Consider the following 13,423-nt stretch of genomic DNA (forward strand, 5'->3'; position numbering starts at 1 on the left):
TTCCTATTTGTGAAACTCACAACCTGACCTTTAACCCTGTTTATCATCATACCATTGCCCACCGTCCATCTCACAAAACTGTTGAGGTCACCCTGCAGCCGCTCACAATCTTGTAACTTATTTATTACTCTGTACAGAATAACATCATCTGCAAACAGCCTTATCTCTGATTCCACTCCTTTACACATATCATTGATATATATAAGAAAAAGGTCCAATAATACTGCCTTGAGGAATTCCCTTCTTAATCATTACAGGGTCAGATAAAGCTTTGCCTACTCTGATTCTCTGAGTTCTATTTTCTAGAAATATAGCCACCCATTCAGTCACTCTTTTTTCTAGTCCAATAGCACTCATTTTTGCCAGTATTAGTCTCCCATGATCTACCCTATCAAATGCTTTAGATAGGTCAGTCACAGTACAGTCCATTTGGCCTCCTTAATCCAGGATATCTGCTATAACTTGCTGAAATCCTACAAGCTGAGCTTCAGTGGAATAACCTTTCCTAAACCCAAACTGCCTTCTGTCAAACCAGGTATTAATTTCACAAACATGTCTAATAAAATCAGAAAGACTGCTTTTCCATAGCTTACATGCAATGCATGTCAAACTGACTGGCCTGTAATTTTCAGCTTTATGTCTATCACCCTTTCCTTTATACACAGGGGCTACTATAGCAACTCTCCATTCATTTGGTATAGCTCCTTCAACCAAACAATAACCAAAAAAGTATTTCAGATATGGTACTATATCCCAACCCATTGCCTTTAGTATATCCCCAGAAATCTTATCAATTCCAGCTGCTTTTCTAGTTTTCAATTTTTGTATCTTACTGTAAATGTCATTGTTAAAGGTAAATTTTAATACTACTTTAGTATTACTCACCTCCCCTATCTGGACATTATCCTTGTAACCAACAATCTTTACATACTGCTGACTGAATACTTCTGCCTTTTGAAGATCCTTGCATACACACTCCCCTTGTTCATTAATAATTTCTGGAATGTCCTTCTTTGAGTCTGTTTTTGCCTTAAAGTACCTATACATACCCTTCCATTTTTGACTAAAATTTGTATGACCACCTATTATGCTTGTCATCATGTTATCCTTAGTTGACTTCTTTGCTAGATTCAATTTTCTAGTAAGTTCCTTCAATTTCTCCTTACTTCCAAAACCATTTCTAAATCTATTTCGTTCCAACCTGCACCTCCTTCTTAGTCTCTTTACTTCACTGTTTTAATTTAAATGAGGCTATGCCCTTTCGGCGGAATGGGATCGATGCCACAAGAGCTCTTGGACTATCTGACAGAGAGCACGCCACGTAGCTGCGAAGCATGTGTGGCCGTAAGGTGTAACCATACACCCTATTAATAGCATATTTTGTTGTGGAAGACATTGCCAAGTTTTGTTAGTTGTTGTCAAAGCTGTACCTTAGCTATCAGAACCTTTCTGACACTGTGTTTTTGGACAAGTTGTGTGACGTATGGTGTGTGATTCAGCTTCCGTTTGTTCAGCAATCCGTCTGACATTCCTGTCAGGCGGTATGGCCTCGTTTAGGGATTATGCTTAACTTTTGGACACTATTGTAGTTGGGGATGTGTAGGTGTGGGGTCTGGTAAATGCCGCACGGGTGAAGTTTATGGAAGCGGAGATTGTTTTCAGTGGAATTCTGTGTGGAAGGGATACTGACATGAAGGTGATTGGGGATTTAAATGAGGCTATGGATTGTGTATGTGGGAAACTGGGAGTGAGATTTCTAGATCCTAATGGGGGGGGGTAGGAGATAGGGATCTGCACTCAGATGGCCTTCACTTAAACCGCAGTGGTACGTATAAGTTAGGAAATTTGTTTAGAAGGGTTGTGGGGAGGTACATTCAAGGAAGCGGGGGGGGGGGGCAGTGATAAGGGCACAGTGATCTGGAAGTCAAGTAGGGATGACATAAAAATATATTAGTGTTGAACTGCAGAAGTATTCTAAAGAAAGGAATAGAATTAATTTAATAGATATATACTTACCAGATATTGTAATAGGAGTTGAGTCATGGCTGAGAAATGATATAACGGATGCAGAAATTTTCTCATGGAATTGGAGTGTCTATCGTAGAGATACGATAGGAATGGTAGGAGGGGAGTATTCATTCCGGTGAAAGAAGAATTTGTAAGCTACGAAAAAGTTAATGAGAAACATGAAATTCTAGGTGTAACCTCATCTCTAAAGATAATGGGCAACTTGATGTCTTTGAAGTGTACAGACCGGGAAAGGGTAGCTCTGACGCTGATTTGGAATTATTTGATAAGATAATCAGCTATTTGGGAACCAATATGGAAGGAATGTGATTGTAGTGAGTGATCTCAATTTACCAAATGTCAATTGGGAAGCATGACCAACATATGGCAAATGAGTTAATATGGGAAGGACAGCTGATTAAGAAAGTGATGTAACCAACTAGAGAGAAGAATATTCTGGACGTGCTGCTGGTAAAACCAGATGAGCTCTATAGAGAAACCAAAGTAATGCATGGTATTAGTGATCACGAAGCTGTTTTTGTCATAGTTAAAAATAAATGTGATAGAAAGGAAGTTTTTAGAAGTAGGGCTATTAGGCAGCACCATATGGCTGGTAAAATAGGCGTGAGATAGTTTTTAAAAGGTAACCATGATCGGTGGAAAACGGTAAATAAAAATGTAAACATACTCTGGGATGGGTATAAAACTTGTTGAGGAGTGTGAAAACAGGTTTGTACCTTTAAAATTGGCAAGGAATGGTAAATATTCACTATATTGTAACAAAGAAGTACAGAGACTAAGAAGGAGCTGCAGGTTGGAAAGAAATAGTTAGAAATGGCTGTGGAAGTAAGGAGAAATTGAAGGAACTTACTATGAAATTGAATCTAGCAAAGTAGTCAGGTAAGGATAACATGATGGCAAGCATAATTGGCAGTCCTACAAATTTTAGTGAAAAATGGAAGGGTATGAATAGGTACTTTAAGGCAGAAACAGGTTCCAAGGAGGACATTCCAGGAAACATTGATGAACAAGGGGGGGTGTGTGTGTGTGTGTGTGTGTGTGTGTGTGTGTGTGTGTGTGTGTGTGTGTGTGTGTGTGTGTGTGTGTGCGAGGATCCTCACAAGGCAGAAGTATTTAGTCAGCAGTATGTAAAGAATGTTGGTTACAATTAATGATGTCCAGATAGAGGAGGTGACAAGTACTAAAGAAGTATTAAAATTTATCTCTGATAACAATGACATTTACATTAAGATACAAAAGTTGAAAACTAGAAAAGCAGCTGGAATTGATAAGGTTTTTAGGGGATATAGTAAAGACAATGGGTTGGGATATAGTACCATGTCTGAAGTACTTACTTGATCATTGTTTGGTTGAAGGAGCTATACCAAATGAGTGGAGAGTTGCTATAGTAGCCCCTGTGTATAAAGGAAAGAGTGTTAGACATAAAGCTGATACTGGGCGAGTTGGCCGTGCAGTTAGAGGCGCGCGGCTGTGAGCTTGCATCCGGGAGATAGTGGATTTGAATCCCACTGGCAGCAGCCCTGAAGATTGTTTTCCGTGGTTTCCCATTTTTTCACCAGGCAAATGCTGGGACTGTACCTTAATTGTAATCGAGCTAGCGAAGCGAGAGGTTGTATTGTGCAGTGAGTGCTGAGTGAGAAGTATGAATATTGCTATAGAGCAATATCGCGCGGCCATAGGTCGATGGCACGGGCGAGTGAAGTGTGTGTGTACGCCAAGTGATAAGGTGCATTTACGAAAATCTGGGCTTGAGGGATAGCACCGGGATATGAAGTACATATTGAAGGTTTTAAAACGTATAGTAAGGCAAGGGGCAGGAATGCTACCACTGGTAGCAGCAGTGCTGGCAATTCTTCTGATAATAGGAGGCATAGAAATGAACCCTGGACCAACGGGTTCATTGAGCTGGGAGGACATAGATAAGATTAGAGAAATAGTCAGAGATGCCTGCCAGTGTGAGCAAACGAGGGAGTTAATTCGCGAGCTGAGAAATGATATGACAGAAATTAAAGACTGTATAAAAGAAGAGAGAAGAATTATGACAGAAAAAGTGGTGGAAAACTCTAGGGAAATAGAATTATTGAAGTCGAATATGAAGGAGATGGAAGGAGAAACTGATAAATTAAAGTGGCAACAGAAAATGACTATCCAAGACGCTAAGAGTAAAAATATTTTCATATACGGCATCCCAGAGAAGGAAAAGGAGGATTTGAATGATCTAACGAATAAAGTGTTGAATATCATAAATAACCACATAAAGATAAATTGTAAAGAAGAAGGTATTGATGAAATCTATAGGCTGGGGAGAGTCAAAGGGAAAAGACCTATTAAGGTGAAGTTGATTTCTGCTTTGAAGGCGAACAAAATTATCCTCAATGGGAAGAACTTGAAAGGAGAAAGGATTTGGGTAAGAAGAGATATGGATAAAGAGACAATCATGGAACAGAGAGTCTTGCGATTTCACCTAGTAAAAGCTAGGAACTATGGACTAAAAGCATACATAAGAGGCAAACGTCTTATAGTAGGAGACAGTAACTGGTCGCGTATCTGGTCAATTGCACAGCTACGAGAAATGGATAGACAGTTGAGTTCATCACACCAGGAAGTGCAACGGCCTGTAGAGGAAGGAAGGTGCCAGTCAGCTGCCTGCACAGTGGCTGATAACGTACAATCTGATGACAACAGCGATCTGCATACTCTACAGAGGAACAGAAGACGGCAGAGTGACGAACACCTAGTGGATGAGGATGGACAACCAGCTAACTGCCGAGTCGACATGAATCCAGGAAGTAGTGGCACACCTGATGACAGAACCAAGACTCTGGCTGGGAAAGGTAAATCCTTGAGTGTAATAGACTTATGGATTAGAAAGGGCAAAGGACAGAAAGACAATTTAGACAAAGAAATAGTTACTTCACCAGAGGGTAGTATTATAGAACTGGAGAAAAAGAGAATAACTAGAAGTAAGACAAGCAACTCGTCTGAGAGTAAAAGTAAAAAATAACTAGAATGGAATATTGGTATGGTCAACATTGAAGGTTTCTTGAGCAAGTTAGGAAATGAACAGGTGAAATTGTTAATGTCAGAAATGCACATCATTACCTTTGTTGAGAGTTGGATAGCACCGGGATATGAAGTACATATTGAAGGTTTTAAAACGTATAGTAAGGCAAGGGGCAGGAATGCTCGTAAAGGTAGATATCCCGGTGGTATTCTAACCTTGATAAGGGAAGAAATAAGGGAGAAAATTGAAATAATAGAAACAGATATTGAAGAAATACTTTGGGTGAAAACAAGGGTAAAACAGAACAGGGAGGTTAATCTATGTTTCGGTTTTGTATACAATCCTCCCGAGGACTCGACATTGGCAAACAAGGAATTCTTCACAGAATTAGCACTAGAAGTAAATAGATTAAGGAATATATATGAAGACATAGGTATTGTAATAATGGGGGACTTTAATGCGAGGATTGCAGACTTAAAACCAATTTATAGTAAAGAGGCTGAGGAAATAATAATTAGAAAAAGAATTAGTCAAGATAAAGTTTGCAATAACTATGGTGGAAAACTGTTAGAATTATGTGGTACAGAAGAACTCTATATTTTAAATGGGTGGTGGCCAGGAGATGAATTGGGTAATTTAACGTTTATAACAGAAATGGGTGGTAGTGCAATTGACCTAGTATTATGTTCTAGAGAGGCATTACCACTCGTTAAGAGGATAAATGTTAAAGGTTGGGGAGAATCGCATCACTTACCCATAATTATTAATATGGTAAGCACGGAAGAGAATACTGGGGGGAATCATATAAATAATATTAAAGAGAGGCCAGTGACAAAATTTATATGGAGAGAAGAACTCAGCGCAGAATTCAAGGAATATTTTGAAGGTAGGTCCTTTGAAATGATCAAGATAGGAATAAAGTCTGCGATGGAAGATAATAAAATAGACGAGGCGATAAAGCTATTAGAAAACTCAATACTGATGGCAGGACATAAGATGCGGGCTCGGGAGGTAAGAATACAAAGAAATAGTGGGTGGTACAATAAAGAATGCAGACAAAAAAAATCAGAAGTTATGAAAGCCCTAGACACATTCAGGAAAATAGGCGGGCAGGAACAAAGAATTGCATTCTGTAGCAAAAGAAAAGAGTATAAAGAATTATTGGTAAGAACTAAAGTTTTGTGGCAGAAGAAACAAACTGACAACTTAAACAGAGAGGCTCTGAATAATAATACTAAGAAGGTATGGTTTAAAATAAATCAAATTTGTAAGGATAGAAAAAATATAAGCCAGGTAAATATAAGCCATAGAGAATGGATAAATTACTTTAGTAAATTATTAAGTGGTGAAGATAGTTGGAAACAGGATGTTCAGAAGAGGGGAATCTCGAGAGGATTGCGGTGCTCCCTGCCCGATTTAGATAAGGAAATTTCAGCCGCTGAAGTAAAAGAAATATTAGAGAAAGGGAGGAAAGGGAAAGCAGGAGCAATTTCAGGAATAAACAATGAATTCTGGAAGGAAGCAAGCAAAAATAGCCATATCCTTGCTAGTATAGTCAAAATATTTAACATGATCTTCGAGGGAGCTAGATTCCCTAAATCATGGCAAGAAGGTATCATCTGTCCTGTATACAAGAATCGTGGAGAGAGATCTAACCCAAGTAACTATAGAGGGATTACATTGCTAGATTCTTTAAGCAAGATATACACAGGGATATTGGCAAAAAGATTAATGAATTGGGCAGAGGAGTACTCGATCTTGTCGAGATTACAAGCAGGATTCAGAAAGGGAATGAGGACTAGTGACAATATAATGATAGTTAAAACAATATTAGATAAATATATCAGAAAGAAAAGAGGCAAGTTGTACATTACCGTAATTGATTTAGAAAAGGCTTTTGATTCGGTGAGTAGAAAAGCTGTTGGCCATAAGTTGTGGCAGATCGGAGTATCAGCTAAAATTATAAGAGCAATTGATAATATGTATTCGGAATTTAAATGTTCAGTCAAAGTTAAGATTGGTTTAGTAGTGGGAGAGATAACTTCTAAAGTGGGCCTTAAACAAGGGTGTAAACTGTCCCCCATATTATTTTTATTGTTTATTAACGATATTTTCCACTCGATAGAATATGAAAAAGGAGCTTCTCCATGTCTTGAGTGCCAAGATATTCCAGGCCTAATCTTTGCGGACGATATCATTCTACGTGCATTAACACCCAGCAAGATGCAAAATAGTATTAATGAGGTAGAGAACTACTGCAAAGAGTGGAATTTAAAGGTTAACCCACAGAAAACCAGAGTAATGGTCTGTAAAAGGGGTGTTAAGCATTCTAAGAGTGAACAGTGGTGGATGGGTAGGACAAAGTTAGAAGTGGTAAAAAAAATTGAATACTTAGGGACGATTATAAGTAGTAATGGAAACTGGTCTGACCAAATAAAAAGATCCAAAATGAGGGGAATAAGTGCCTTGGCTGGTAGCAAAATATTAGATAAAAAGATGCCCAACGTAGAATACAAAATCCAGGAAAACATATTTAATGCAATAGTTAAAGCTAAAGTACTGTATGGATCAGAAATTTGGGGAGTAGATCAGGGAATTGTAGCTTTAGATGTAATCGTTAGCAAATTTGCCAAAATAATTATGGGACTACCTAACTGTACTGCAAACAGTGGAGTAAGAATGATGTGTGAAGGGGTGAGTATGTGAGCCGAGATTGCTAAGCGAATAGTCAAGTATTGGTTAAGATTAAAGTCTGGGGGAGGTGGTGAAATATTAGGCTTAGCCTACCATCACCAAATGAAGCATTTAAACGAAGGCTATTGGGTGGATGGGGTGAAGAAGCTTCTAGAGTACATAGGTATGGGATCATACTGGGTGACTAATATTGAAAGGGATGACAGGGGATTGCATAAGAAAGTAGTTCAAAGAGTGAAAGATATAGAAAGACAAATAATTAGGACAGAATGCAATAGTAAGAGAACACTAATAGAATTTTGTAAAATAAGTGAGAATATGACAATAAGGACACACATGTTAACAAAAAGGGTAATGAGAGGAATAATCTGGTGCCTGATGGGAGTGTATAAAAATAAAGCTTTAAGAGAAAAAAATGACGAAAATAAATATATTTTATGTAATTCAAATATGGAAGTGGCTCATTTGATTAAGGACTGCAAAGAAACAAGAAACATTAGAGAGAAATACATAGAAAGGAAAGAATTGGATAAAATTCTAAATAAAAATGAACTGTACACACTCTCTAATCTATTAAGCAGAGAATGGAAGAAACCGGGAAAGGTAGCCAAATTATTTAATATTATGAGAGGTATTTGGGAAAAAAAATGTAAAGAAAACAGAGATAATTACATGTAGCTACGTTCAAAGATATATGTAAGCAACTATTAATGAATATGTCTGTGGTAGTAGATTATAACTGAATATGGTACAAGTTACAAGTAAGTGACAGTTCGAAACTGAACATAACCAGTGACATGTGAAAGTGATGGATGGGATGATCGGACGGCCTCTCCCCCGTAGTGATGGCCATCCTTGGATGGAGGGGGAGGGGGTGATGTCCGTTCATTGTTTTCAATCGGTCGTGTGGAATTAATATATTCGATTTATTCACAGATATGGAACATTATATAGTATAACTCACTAATAAGTAAGGGCGACAATAATTATAAGTTTAGTATTATGTTTCGTTTTTTTTAAATATTTGTTCAGTTTTGTCTCTTTGTTCCTTAGATATGGTATATTTAATTAGTAGATTCAATTCATTGATATGTAAGCCGTACTGTATGCCTTCTAATGAGATTGTTGGTTGTTTGTCTGCCCGTTTTATTTTATTTTTGTTTTGTTAGTTTGTTTGTTTTTGGCTGCTGACATACAGTAGAGTTGGAAGAGGGCGGGATAGGCCTGACCTATCTCAAGCTAAAGTGTTGATTCGGTACGGCTGGACACGTAAAGTAGTGAATAGTGTTAGGTTAGAGGAAGTAAGTTGTCAATGAGACAGTGAAAGATGAGCCGAGTTATGGAATCCGTCTCGGCAGTGAAATACAGGTGTGACAGCCTACATGTAGAGCTAGGCAATCTGCACACATGTGGGTTGTTACAGGAAGGAGTGGTGAGGAAATAACATTGACAGCTTAAAGGGTCTATGAGGTATCGGTTTCCGAGCCTCATGAGACATGTCTGGTCGTGACATCCCAGGGAAGGGTGGTAACAGTTCCTCACCAGGGGTGGTGTCGCGGCCAGACAGATTTAGGATAGATTTAGTATATATTCATGTAGTAAAGTAGTTAGTTTAATTAGGTGGTGTGTTGCATGTGGAGCTGGCGATCCGCCCATGTGCAAGATGCTACAAAGTAGATTTAGAAGTAGTTAAGTAGTATATTCATGTAGTATTTTATTGGAACATTGTAACTGGGCGAAAGCCTGTTATGTTCAGTTCAATAAATTCAATTCAATTCAATTCATTTCAATTCAATTAAGGCCACGGCCGCTTCCTTCCAACACCTAGGCCTTTCCTATCCCATCGTTGCCATAAGACCTGTGTTGGTACGACGTAAAACCACTAGCAAAAAAAAAGTATAAATCTGATAATTATTGGCCAGTCAGTTTGACACGCATTGCATGTAAGCTTTGAGAAAGCATTCTTTCTGATTATATTAGACAGGTTTGCAAAATTAATAACTGGTTCGATAGAAGGCAGTTCGGGTTTAGGAAAGGTTACTCCACTGAAGCTCAACTTGTAGGATTCCAGCAAGATATAACATATATCTTGGATTTAGGAGGTCAAATGGACTGTATCGCAATTGACCTATGTAAGGTATTTGATATGGTAGATCATGGGACACTAGCAGAAAAAAATGAGTGCCGTTTGACTAGACAAAAGAGTGACTGAATGAGTTGCTATATTTCTAGAAAATAGATCTCAGAAAATGAAACTAGACGAAGCTTTATCTGACCCTGTAATAATTAAGAGGGGAGTTCCTCAAGGCAATATTACGAACCTTTATGTTTTCTTATATAAATGATAAGAGTAAAGAACTGGAATCAGAGATAAGGCTTTTTGTGGGATGATGTTATTCTATATAGAGTAATAAATATGTTACACGATTGTAGGAAACTGCAAAATGACCTCAGTAATATTGTGAGAGGGACAGTAGGCAATGGTATGATGATAAACAAGGTTAAAAGTCAGGTTGTTTCACAAAAAGGAAAAGTCCTGTCAATTTTAATTACTGCGTTGATGGGGTGTAAGTTCCTTTTGGGGATCATTGTAAGCACCTAGGTGTTATTGTAAGGAAAGATCTTTGGGGTAATCACATAAATGGGATTGTAAATAAAAGGTACACATCTCTGCACATGGTTATGAGGGTATGTAGGGGTTGAAGGAGAGGGCATATAAGTCTCTGGTAAGACCCCAACTAGAGTATTGTTCCAGTATACGGGACCCTCACCAGGATTACTTGATTCAAGGCCTGGAAAAAAAAAAAAAAAAAAGTCCAAAGAAAAGCAGCTTGATTTGTTTTGGGTGATTACTGATAAAAGAGCAGTGTTACAAAAGTGTTGCAAAGTTTTGGCTGGGAAGACTTGGAAGAAAGGAGATGAGCTGCTTGATGAAGTGGTATGTTATAAGTTATTATTCTCATGATTTTTCTGTATTGAAAGTTCTTATACAAGAAAATAACAAAGGTATTTTATTGGTCCACCTATTCAATACTATCCACTTTTATACGGTTACATTTATATACAGCTATAGAATTCTGCATTTTTTTGTTGTTATTTTCTTGTATAAGTTGTATGTTTCTAGCTTTACTGGAGAGATGGCGTGGAATAACATTTGTAGGCGAATATATTTGAACGGTGTCATTAAAAGTAGGAAAGATCACAATATGATGATGAAGTTGGAATTCAAGAGGACAAATTTGGGCAAATATTCATTTATAGGAAGGGGAGTAAGGGATTGAAATCTTACCAAGGGAGATGTGCAATAAATTTCCAATTTCCTTGCAATCATTTAAGAAAAGTCTAGAAAAACAACAGGTAGGGAATCTGCCACCTAGGTGACTGACCTAAATGCAGATTAATAGTTAATATTAAAAATATTAATATTAAAAATAAAATAATGTATTTAATGCAATTTACATCAAAATTATGTTAGTTAATAAATATGTATTTTGTCTTTAAATAAATGGTTTAGCTACATCTAACAGTTGAATTAATAAACACAGGCAAAGCCATAGGCACATGCTAGCTTAGAAATAAAATTAAAATAGTAACCAAGCAAATATAAGCAATTATTAGTGAATTGAGTATTTCAAAGGATTACTAAAGAGTCATTATAAATGGAAAGTTAATAAATTTGAGACTGGTATACTTAGACATATGGAGAAACTCTGCCCTTACTATAAACCACAAAATATGTTTGGAATATAAAAATATCAAGGATGCAATGCAATAGTAAAGTTACAGAATGTTTGTTGTATCACAGAGACACGCAACCCAAAAAATATGAACTTTTACAGATTCAAATGTTTTTCTCTCAATGTCTAATGCAAATAAACAGTAATAATGAAAATGTTAGAACTTGTGATTTTTTGAAGTCTTAGATAGTCTCTTCTTCACTCTGCCTTAGTACTGTGTATCGCCTCCTCTTGCATTATTTAGGTCTCTGAAATGCTGTGGCATGCTTGAGATCCGTACATTGATGTCGTCTTGACAAAGAATGTCCCATTCCATCTGGGCAACTCTAATGAGGTGTGGGAATGTCTGTAGAGGTTGTGGACAGTCAAAAACAGTCATTTTTAACCTGTACCAAGCATGCTTAAGGCAGTTCATGTCCGATAAATTAACTGGCCAATCCATATGGTTGATACCCACCTCTCTCATGAAGTTCCTCACTGATGCACCTTGATGAGGGTGAGCATTGCCATCGACAAAAATGAATTCTGTACTATATTCATCCCTAAAGGGTTATACAAATAGTTAAAGTATTTCATTGATATACCACTGAGCAGTTAATGTCCCTCGAATAGGTTTCAAAGGTGTGCGATGACCATGCATTATCCCAGCCAAAAACATGTCACCGCCACCTCCAAATATATGCACATCTTGAACATGCTGGTACTTTCCACCGGATCCTTGATGTCTCCACACCCTGTATCATTGTGTATCTGGCCTGAGTATTATGCATATTTCGCCCTCAAGAATTTATCTCGTAATTGTTGAGCAGTCGAAGTTGGTCTCCTCTGCACTGTTACGCAGATATACCAACTTTTTATTTATTATTATTAACAAATATATCGCAGTTGGGGAATATCCCGGCGGTAATGATCAGTTACAGTAGTGTGATAAATAAAGTTAAAACATAATTACCCAACAACAACAACAAGAGTACAACAAGCAATTCCATAGAAAGAAAATAATATAAGAAATACTACTAGTTTAGCATTCTAAATCCAGCATCATCACATACAAATTCACACAGGACTTAAGTATTTCCAGTGCTTAACCCACTATGGCTTACAATAGTATAGGTTGAACCTATTACTAGCCTAACATTACAACACCGTCATATACAAATTCACATGTACCTTAAGTATTTCAAAATTTTGCGCTATGACTTACAGTAGATTGAGCTGTCCAATTACTGTTGTAAATACAGCACGTTCATATACAAATTCACACATACCTTAAATAATTCAGATGCCTTAATACTACATTTTACAGTGGGTTGAGCATTTTATTATAATATGATACAATCACGCAGAAATTTACATAAAAGTTACAGAATGCTGGAGTCTATTCTTGAAGCATCTTACATTTTTGGGAAGAGGCTCCAAGATTGTAGGTAATGTATTCCAATTATCAATTCCCCAATTTACAAATGAATATTTATTACCATACTTAGTTTTCTACGATCTACTTTTTACTTTATTTGGATGATCTGTTCTGCTTATGTAACAGGGCTTTTCTAGTTGATTGTTGAACTCTCCCCAAACTGGCTTATTTGGCACATAACCATGTTCATTTTCTTCTAGTCCACAGTGTCTCCCACCCAAGTTTTTCTATCATACTTGTCACACTACTTCTAGGATTGAAATCATTAAGCACGAATCTTGCAGTCTTTTGGTATACCATCTCAAGTTCCTTAATGAGTCCTATTTGGTATGGATCCCATACGGCTGCTGCATATTCCAGGGCTGGCCTAATAAGTGATATATAGCTGTGCACTTTCGCCTGGGAACTGCTGCCATTTAGCACCTTCATCAGAAGTGTAAGGACTTGTAAGCTTTAGTAATTACACTTGCTACGTGGGTGTCCCATATTAGATCTCTTTTTACATGGATTCTTAGGTACTTGCATGAGTTACTCTCTACCAGA

The sequence above is a fragment of the Anabrus simplex genome, chromosome 1, assembly GCF_040414725.1.
Source record: "Anabrus simplex isolate iqAnaSimp1 chromosome 1, ASM4041472v1, whole genome shotgun sequence".
NCBI lineage: Eukaryota > Metazoa > Arthropoda > Insecta > Orthoptera > Tettigoniidae > Anabrus > Anabrus simplex.